We start from the raw sequence: 11,064 nt of genomic DNA, 5'->3' as shown, positions 1-11,064 counted from the left end.
ATCTTTGTTGCATCCAGTTCTAAAGGAAATGTGTCATCACTAACACAAGAACGTGACCAACTTTTGATTGACTTAGCTACTCGTAACAACGAAAAGGATGATCTTGTTAAGATTGCTGAAATGTTAAATGATGAGTCTAGTCATGTCAAAAGTGCCTTAGAACGAGCTCAAAAATTAAATGATGACCTTCTTGCTCAAATTGAGATGTTAAAGAGAGCTGAACAGACTCATGCCACAGAGGTCTCTACTGTGGCATCTGATTCGAAAAAAGAAATAGATACTCTCACGGAATTAGTGTCTTCTTTAACTAAGGAATGTGACACTCTTCTAGCTGACCTCAAATTATGTCAAAGAGATAATAAACAATTGGAACAAATTGGGATGTTACTTAGTGATGAAGCAAGACTTGCAAAACAAGCGTTCGACAATTTAGGTAAATTGAATCTTAATCATCTTGCTAAAATCGAAACATTAACTAAAGAGCTAGATGAGGCTAAGATGTTTTACTTAAAATGGGAAGGAAGTCAGAATGTTTTGGAGTTTCTCTTGAAACAATCACAAGAATATGAGAAAATTGCAAAGAATGCTGGACTTGGTTTCAAATGCAACAGTAGCACACACTGTTGCACTCGAAACCAAGATCCAAGTCAAACTGACTTAGAAGAAGGAAGTATCTTTGGTCTTCCCGAGTACATCATTTGTAATTATTGTGGCAAAACCGGTCATGAGTTTAATGGTTGTGACAAAAGAGCCCGTGACTTAGAAAGAAACACTAAAAATGCTAAACAAGTGTGGATAAAGAAAGAGGAAGTCAAAAAGGTCGTTGTCAAGAAGGAGCCCAAACTTGTTTGGGTTCCTAAACTAAATGTTTGATTTCTTATAGGCATTAGTGAGGGCCAGCAGCAATTGGTACTTAGACAGTGGATGCTCTCGTCACATGACGGGAGATGAAAACCAATTCCTCTCGCTAGAAGCCTACGATGGTGGCATGGTGACTTTTGGCGACAACAAGAAAGGTGAAATCATTGGTATTGGAAAAGTTGGTAAGTCAAAGTCATTATGCGTGGACAAAGTGTTGCTTGTCAAAGGTTTGAAACACAATCTCTTGAGCATTTCACAACTTTGTGATCGAGGTAATATTGTTGAATTTCTTGCTAGTGAATGTAGAATCATCAATGGAAAAACTAGAGAACTCATTCTTGAAGGTAAACGTGTCAAAGATGTCTACATGACTAACTTGTATGCATTGTCGGGTCAATCACTATCATGCATGAGTGTTCAAAAAAACGACCCTTGGCTTTGGCACAAACGACTTGGTCATGTAAATGCTAAGACACTTAACACCCTCAAGAGACTTGATCTAGTTGGACGGCATTCCTAACATTAAATTTGAATTTAAATCACTTTGCGATGATTGTGTTAAAGGAAAACAAGTTAAGTGCTCTTTTAAATCCAAAAAGGTTGTTAGCACTTCCTTACCTCTTGAACTCATTCATATTGATTTATGTGGTCCCATGCGAGTTGTGAGTAGAGGTGGAAGTCGTTTTATTTGTGTCATTGTAGATGACTTCACAAGATTTGTTTGGCTTCTCTTCTTAAGTTCTAAGGATCAAACATTTGATGAGTTCTTAATTTGGGTCAAAAAGGTTCAAAACAAATTTGGTTATAAACTTGTCTCATTGAGATCCGACCATGGAACCGAGTTTGAGAACTCGTCATTTGAGTCCTATTGTAATGAGTATGGTGTTAGTCATAACTTTTCGGCCGCAAGAACCCCACAACAAAATGGGGTTGTGGAACGAATGAATCGAACTCTTGAAAATATGGCTAGGACCATGCTCATTAGCTCTAAGGTTCCCAAGAATTTTTGGGCCGAAGCCGTAAACACATCTTGTTATATTTACAACCGTGTCATGATTAGAAAAATCATTGAGAAAACTCTCTATGAACTACTACGAGGAAGAAAACCTAATCTTTCACATTTAAAATGCTTTGGTAGTAAATGCTTTGTGCACAATAATGGAAAAGACAACCTTGGCAAATTTGATGCTCGTAGTGATGAAGGAGTTTTTGTTGGTTATTCCGATCATAGTAAAGCCTATAAAGTGTATAACAAAAGGACTATGAAAATGGAAGAAAGCGTTCATGTAATATTTGACGAATCTAGTCTTTTTGTGTCAAACACACAGGTTGATGATGAGGATGATGAATATGATGATGATTTTGAGATTGGTATGATACGACATGAAATGGATCAAGTGGTAGAAGAAGGCCGAGCAACGGTTGGAGCCCTTTGTTGCATGAGGAGGATGCGCAAAATTCAGGGGGAACTAATCGTCCTCCTACACAAGATGATGCTACCTCATCCAGGGGGAACAAGGATGGTATAGAACAACCCAACCTAATCATAAACGAACCACAATCACCTCCTTCAAACAATCCTCATGCAACAGTCCCCTCTACTGTTGCAGACGAACAAACCGAATCCTCTAACTCACTTATTCCCAAGAAATGGAAACACCAAAGCTCACATCCTTTATCAATCTTAACCAGTGACCTAACCTCTGGAATAAAAACCAGATCATCGCTTCAAAATTTCTGTGCACACAATGCCTTCATCTCAAAAATTGAACCAGACCATGTCACACAAAGAGTAGCCTTGATCGATGAATCTTTGGATGATTGCAATGCAAGAGGAATTGGAGCAATTCGAAAGGAACAAGGTATGGCATCTTGTCCCTAGGCCCTCCCAACGATCGTAATTGGTACACGGTGGGTCTTTCGCAATAAGCTAGATGATGTTGGAGAAATCGTAAGGAATAAAGCTAGACTAGTGGTGCAAGGTTTTAACCAACAAGAAGGAATTGATTACGATGAAACCTTTGCACCGGTAGCTAGACTTGAAGCCATACGAATGCTTGTAGCTTTTGCATCTTTTCAAGGTATAAAGCTTTTTCAAATGGATGTCAAAACCGCATTTTTAAATGGATACCTTAATGAAGAAGTGTTCGTTGAACAACCTCCGGGCTTTATAAACAACGAGTTTCCCAACCACGTTTTTAAAATAGATAAAGCACTTTATGGTTTAAAACAGGCTCCTAGGGCTTGGTATGATAGGCTTTCAAAGTTTCTATTGGAAAATGGTTTCATACGTGGGTCCGTGGATAAAACGTTGTTTATCAAGTCACAAGGAGATGAACTGTTGCTTGTGCAAGCATATGTCGATGACATTATTTTTGGAGCAACTAACAATGTTCTTTATAAGTACTTTTCTGATTTGATGACTTCGGAATTTGAAATGAGTATGATGGGAGAACTTGGATTCTTTCTTGGTTTTCAAATCAAACAATGTGAGAATGGAACGATGATTCACCAACAAAAGTACTTAAAAGAAATGCTAAGTAAGTTTGGGTTGACTAATTCTAATCCTATGCCTACACCAATGGTGTCTAAAGTCAAGCTTGACAAAGACGAAAACGGTAAGAGCATTAGTGAAAAGGTATATCGAGGTATGATCGGTTCCTTACTTTACTTAACCGCTAGTCGACCCGACATACAATTTAGTGTGTGTGCTTGTGCCCGTTTCCAAGCAAATCCTAAAGAATCTCATTTCAAAGCCGTCAAACGGATTTTTAGGTATTTGATTGGAACACAAGGGCTATATCTTTGGTACCCAACTCACTACGAACTTGATCTTGTAGGTTTTTCGGATGCGGACTATGCCGGTGATACATTGAATAGGAAAAGCACTTCGGGCATTGCTACTTTCCTAGGACCATGTCTTATTTCATGGGCTTCCAAGAAGCAAAACACCGTTGCATTGTCCACGGCCGAAAGCGAATATGTGAGTGCCGCTCTATGTTGTGCACAAATTCTTTGGGTACGTCAACAATTGCATGATTATGGCCTTACTTTCGAGACTACCCCTATTTTTTGTGACAACACTAGTGCAATTAATATATCAAAGAATCCTATACAACACTCACGAACTAAACACATCGACATACGACATCATTTTCTACGTGATCAAGTTGAAAAAGGTCATATTTGTCTAAGCTTTTGTAAAACGGAAAATCAAATTGCGGACATTCTTACAAAACCGTTAGAAAGAGAACAATTCGAAAGACTTCGGTCGGAAATTGGTTTATTAGGTGACATACCGCTAAATTAAATTACGTCTTTCAATGATTGATTAGAGGGAGGATTTACATGTAATTAAATTTTAGTTAATATGGTAGAATGCATGCAAATGTCGAACAAATGAAACTGACAACCGTATGAGTGCACTTGAGTTATTTTTGCATTGAGCTTCCCAAATTAATTTATGTCCCATCATACTTAAAAGCCTACACCCTAGCCTCACACTATCAACACTCAACCGTCCTTCACCTAGAATAACTACACCAATCCCTCATTTATGTCCATGTTTCCACTAACACTTCTTATTACCCACTAAATAAACAACCAACCCTCACCTTTTTCGGATTCCCAAAACCGCCATTAACCTCCTTCTTTCCACTCTCTTAAAATGCCTCCAAGATTTTCAATAGAAGTTCTTCAACTCAGAAACACCTTCAATCCAAAATTCATTGCCAAGAAAAAGATGGCTCCCAAAACCGCTGCAAAACAAAATGAAATCATCTCTCCCACTGCCAAACCAACTGTTGCACGAAAGAAGACAACCGCCAAAAGGGGCGGTGGTCGTGGCAGAGGAGGAAGAAGTAGGAATCCTCCTATTTCTCTCCAACTAGATGCTGAAGTGGATATTGACACCGATGAAGAGGACTCCGGTTCTAAGGCAACCAAAAATGATGAAGAAAATCGAAAATCAAATGAGGGTGCCGAAGCAAATGAAAAGGAAGATCAATCAAGTGAGATTAAAGAGGGGGAACTTTGTAGTAAGAAATCAAAAGAGGGAAATGAAAGTAAAGAAAAATCAAAAAGTGAGGAAAAATCAGAGGGAGATAAAGAGCAATCAAAAGAAAGCGAAGAAAAATTAGAGGGAAACAAAGAAAAAGAAAGTGAAGAACAATCAGAAGGAGAAAAAGAAAAATTAGATGAGAAAAATGAAAGGGATTCAAACGGAAAGGAAAGGAAGGAGGATGGTGATGTTGCAGTTGAAAAGAATGATGATGATGTGCTCTTAAAAGATTTAGTGAGTGACACTTTAGAGAAGGATAAGAGGAGTGAGATTGATGCAACGGAGGCCTCCAATGTTGAAAGGGAAATCGGTTCCAATGCTGAAAAAATCGATTATGAAGTTGTTGATGTTGAGGATCGTGATGATGCCACAGTGGTGTTTGATGATGGGCTTGACCCATTATTTTCAAAACCCGCATCACGAACCCCGTCCAAGAGAAAGATGCTTGAAATATTTGGTGATGATGATGAGGCTGTGACCCCGGAGGCATCCCCTCCAAAACCCAAGGTTTCTCAAAGAAAAAGGGGATCCGGATCAAAATCCAAAGCACCCAAAAGGGCTCGTTATCAGCGGGATTTACCGAGCATAGATGAGAATGAACTCATTGAGGAGAAGGTGCCTCTCAACACATGCATGGATCTTGTTATTGCTCCTTATGCCGAATCATTCAAGAATGATATCCTCAACCATCTCAATTCTCTCGATCTCCCGGAGGAGATCTTCAAGCTATGTCACGGTATGCTGATTTGTTACTTCCACAGTGGAAGGCGCTATAAGAAATCCTGGTATGACACATCTCTTGCTTTCAAATACTTCAAAGAGGTTATGTATGCACAGGGTTGGGTGAATCTGTTGGACAAATATAGTCCCATGTACTTGTCCGAAATCATCCAATTCTATGCAACAGTCAAGGTAGATGTTGAAACGGAACTCTCTCACCTTTATAAATCAGAAACCCTTTGTCCTAACCATTGACCAACTTGCTGCTCATCTGGATATTTGTGATGTCGGGCTTACCTCCTTCCCAAAACGTGATTGGGGTGAAGTTGATGAGGTTACCTCTACCCAGGTCATGAAGGTTCTTCGACCTCATGATAATGATGGCCCTACCAACATATATGCCTTTGAATTAACCGCACCCATCCGGTTCATCTTTAACCTGGTTTTTCGTAACCTTGTCCCTTCCAACAATAGCCGTGGGAGATGTTCATTCCTTGACATGCTCCTGATTCATCACATTGTCAAGCACAAACCCATTAACCTTCCCCGTCTTATGTTTCACCGAATTCTTGAGATGTCCACTGAGTTCCAAAGTGGCAACTTTGACAAAAATGCCGTGGTTCCTTATGGTATGTGGCTCTCGATCATTTTTATGAGGGAGGGGTTAGTGTTGAAGGGAAGCCCTGCGATTGAGAAATTGAGTGATGAAATGACACCGGACCTTCTTTCTCGGATGAACTTGGAGATTAAGAATGGAAAATTGGAAAGGAAGAATCAGTCCGGTTCTACAGCAGGTTCTACTGTTGAAATGGGTGTGGTGTTAGAAAAGTTGGATGAACTCCTTGGAATTGTGAACCGGTTGGTCAAAGAACAGGCCAAGTTAAGGGATGAAGTCGGTGATCTTCGCACCATGAATGAAGATCTCCTTGAACGTCTTCAGAATGCCTCCTAAACTCTTGCCTCTTTAACCCGTCTCTCCTTATGTACTTTGGCTCTTTGTTGTTTTTTAAAGACACTCTCTTGCACCTTCGGCTGTTTGTTTTTTATCTTGCTTGAACTCTTTACGTGTGTTTTGATCGTGTTGCTTGATTTTTGGACATGTTTTATCCTCCTTTGACGATGTCAAGAGGGGGAAGTAGTTTAATTATGCTATATGTGATCTTCTAACTCTTAGGCTAACGTCCACCTTAATTATGTCTTAGCTTCCATGATTAGATGTTTTACTTTGGCCAAGCATGTTGCACCTTTCGACTACCTTGATCATGTTTATTAATTGTGTTTATGTTGAAATTGACCAAAGACCGACTAACCATGGGCTAAGGGGGAATATCACACATGTTTGGACTTGTCATCATCAAAGGGGGAATTTGTTAGAACACATTGAATTGATGATGCCAAGTCCCTTTGTTATTTGATTGTTTGCTCTTAGTTGAATTAATTAGTGAATGAAGCAATCGAATGGACCTTCAACAATGATTCAAGATGATCAAGCTAATCAAGGAACTCAAGACAATGATACTTTTCAAAGCCTTAGTCGATATATGTAAGAGTAAGTGTAACATTCTCATTTAAGTCAAGTAATGGCAAAACCATGCAACGGTACGCTGTACTGTGGTTTCTGGTACTATCATACGGAGGAGTAATTTTCGACCAAATGTTTTTAAGTGTCAAAACTTTGCAAACTTTAAACCTTAAACATTTGAATTTTCAAAAGCTTGAAAATAATCTGAAATTTTGGAGTCACAAGCCCATTTGTCTAAGCCTCTAGATTTGTGCAAACACCTTTTACTAAAATGGCAAAAAAGACTTGTCAAACTTCTAAAGTAAGAAAAGCTTTTTGCCATTTTGGTAAATTGTCACATGTTGAGTGTAGAAGCTTAAGTTTTCTGATTTCTTAAGCCCCAAGCCTACAAGTCTAACACTTACCATCACTCAAAGCTATCATTTTTATATTGGATTTAATTTTTCAAAGTGTACTTACCTAAGACTAAATCCACTATAAATAGAGTGTCTTAGTCACATTTATTTCTTAAGACTTCCAAAGCATTTATTGTAAAAACCTTGCAAATCATTTGTGCATTTAAAGCTTTGTTCTTCAAGTGTTTGCAAAACGTTTTTCTGATTTTAAGTCTTCAAAATTGTTTTCGAAAAAGCTGTAAAACCTCCAAGTACTACAAAAAAAACGTCTCGATGCGACGGACACGCTGCGACGGAATAATAATCCGTAGCAAATTTAAACCTGCGACGGACACTGCGACGGGACTCATAATCTGCGACGGACTTGCGACGGACTTTCCGTTGCAGCCTATTTTCCCATACCGCCAAATTTTCTGACATGGCGGGAAGGTCTGCGACGGAATTTCCGTCGCTATATTAAAATAATATTAAATTCTGCGACGGAAATTCCGTCGCTGCATTAAAATAATATTTTTCCTGCGACGGAATTTCCGTCGCAGACTTTCTAAAGTGTCCAGCTGTACACCTCTAAACACGCTGGAAAAATAATATTTTTTTTATTCCTGCGACGGAATTTCCGTCGCAGAATTTATTATTATTTTAATTTTGCGACGGAAAATCCGTCGCAGAAATTCTTTATACGGGCTGCAGCGTAATCTTTCTTCTTCATTATCACTCTTCAATTATTTCGTCTCCCTCAAAAACTCCGTCTCCCAAACTCCGTCTCCCTCAAAAACTCCCACCACCACTCCCACCACCACCACTCCTACCACCACCCTACTTCCCAAATCACTCCTATTTCTCCTTTCCCTTTTCCCTTTTCCCCTTTCTTCTTCTTTCCCCTTTCTTCTCCTTTCCCCTTTCTCTTTTTTTTTTTTCTGCCGCCGCCGCTCCCTTCCTGCCGCCGCCGCTCCCTTCCTTTGTCTCCTTCTCTTAATTAATATAAGGTTTGTTTAATTAATTTTACTTTTGATTAATTAGGGTTTATGGTTATTGTTTTGATTAATTATGATTAGTTTAGGATGCTTAGTATTATTAGGATTGTTTAGTTTAGTTGAAAGCCAATTTAGGATATTTAGTATTGTTTAGTTTAGTTGAAAGCCAATTTAGGATGTTTAGGATTGTTAAGTTTAGTGAAATTTAGTTAAAAGCCAATTTAGGATGTTTAAATCAATTTTATAATGCTTAATTATGTTTTAGGGAATTATATTTTTGGTTTGCATGAAGTGAGCTAAGTATTTCAAAGCTCTTTTAAATCGATTATAGTTGATGGTAGTGAAATTTTGATGTAAATAATTAAAAAAAATGAGGCTACTCGACATTGAAGCAATTTTGAATTCATCTATTGCTCATAATAATAGAGAAAAAATTTCATAAAAATGTTAGAGTAGTTAATTTAGTTTAGTTAAAAGCCAATTTATGATATTTAAACCAATTTTAGGATGCTTACTCTACTTTTGCTTAGTTTTATAAGGTTTATTAGTAATTATTAAGTTTGTTTTGATAAGTTGTGTTTTTTTGTGTCATGTTTATTTTTTTTACAAATATTAATTCATCTTATGCTTGTGTTGTGATTGTTAATATATTTATGACCTAGTACCCGTTCAGGGATTACACATTAGGTGTAATTCTTGAATAGTCCCCGTTTTGGGACTGTCTTTGAATCTTTTATGCCATTTAGGTGGTAAATACTCAATTTTTTTCTTGATTGTTATGAGACAAAATTTGGTTGACATTTCCTTTAATGTTCTCCGAATACATATGTAGAGTGAGAATTCATTCTAAATAATGTATTTGGAGAACTGTAAGGAAGTCTTTGCCGAATTTTTGTCTCATTACAATCAAGAAAAAAATTGGGTATTTACTAATGGTATGAAAGATTCAAAGATGGGTTTAGGTTGGAGAGATAAGGACCCCAAATCGAAAGTATTTTTTTGCAGGTTGTGGTTGTGGTGGTTGTTGTTGTTGTTGTTGTTGTTGTTGTTGTTGTTGTTGTTGTTGTTGTTGTTGTTGTTGTTGTTGTTGTTGTTCTTGTTGTTGTTGTTGTTGTTGTTGTTGTTGTTGTTGTTGTTGTTGTATGAAAAATTCAAAGATAATTTTATGAATGCTCTTACCATTTTTATTAATAATTTTTATTTACTAATATATATGTAGATTTGCAATGAAGAGATTAGAACGAAACTGGATGTATGAAAGGTTGGATTCCAATAAAATATTAAGGAAGGAATTCGTAATAGGGGTTAATAAATTCATTGATTATGTTAAGCAACAAGACGAATTCATTAGAAATAAAGAAATTAGGTGTCCATGTAGTAAGTGCAAAAATAAAAAGTTTTTAGTTGAACAAGAAGTACGAAAACACCTTGGTCTAAAGGGTTTTTGTGACAACTATTATGATTGGGTGTGTCACGGAGAGAAATTCCCCGTTGAGGAAGAGGAAATGGCAATGCCCTCTGACAATCCTTATAGGGATATGGTAGAGGATGCGTTGCGCGATAGCATTGATCAAATTAGGGAAGAAGCTCTTAATGCCGAGGTGGTTGATGAATCTCCAAATCCCAATGTATTAGCCTTTTTTCAAATGTTAAAACGTGCCGAGCAACCTGTCTACGAGGGATGTCAACTCTCATTGCTACAGTCGGCTGCAAGGCTTGTCGCTCTGAAATGTGAACACAACTTAGCCCATAAATGTGTAGATGGTTTCACGTCACTCATGGGAGACCTTCTTCCTCAAGATCATATTTTGATGCGTAACTTCTATGAAACCAAAAATGTTCTCAAAGCTCTTCAACTTCCTCATGAAAAGATAGATGCATGTTTTAATGGATGTATGCTTTTTTGGATGGACGACGCTCTTCTCGACAAGTGTAGAAAATGTGGTAGAGCTAGGTACAAAAGTGCAAAGAATGCAAATGGCAAAAGGGTCCCCGAAAATTTCTTAAATTATTTCCCAATAGGGCCACGTTTGCAACGAATTTATGCCACAAAAAACCTCGCGGAACAAATGCGTTGGCATTATGAAAACCCCGAGTTAGTGGGACAATGTCTCATCCAAGTGACAGTGAGGCGTGGAAACATTTTGATCATCTTCATCCTTCTTTTGCATCTGAGCCTCGGAATGTTAGACTTGGACTTTGCACCGATGGTTTCTCGGCTTTTGGGCCATTCGGGAACACATATTCATGCTGGCCGGTGATGCTTACACCTTACAATTTACCACCTTGGCTATGCATGAAAAGACAATTTATGTTCTTAACATTAATTATTCCTGGACCAAAGAGTCCCAAACAAAACCTTGATGTCTATTTGACCTCTAATTCACGAGTTGAAGCAATTGTGGGACACGGGATTGTTTACATATGACGTGTCTAGGAAACAAAACTTCGACTTAAGAGCCGCACTCCTATGGACGATCAACGACTTTCCTGCTTATGGCATGTTATCTGGTTGGTCAACTACTGGTGAGA

This window comes from Silene latifolia, chromosome 2 (genome assembly GCF_048544455.1).
Source record: "Silene latifolia isolate original U9 population chromosome 2, ASM4854445v1, whole genome shotgun sequence".
In the NCBI taxonomy this organism is placed as follows: Eukaryota; Viridiplantae; Streptophyta; class Magnoliopsida; order Caryophyllales; family Caryophyllaceae; genus Silene; species Silene latifolia.
Note: the sequence above shows the minus strand (reverse complement) of the source record.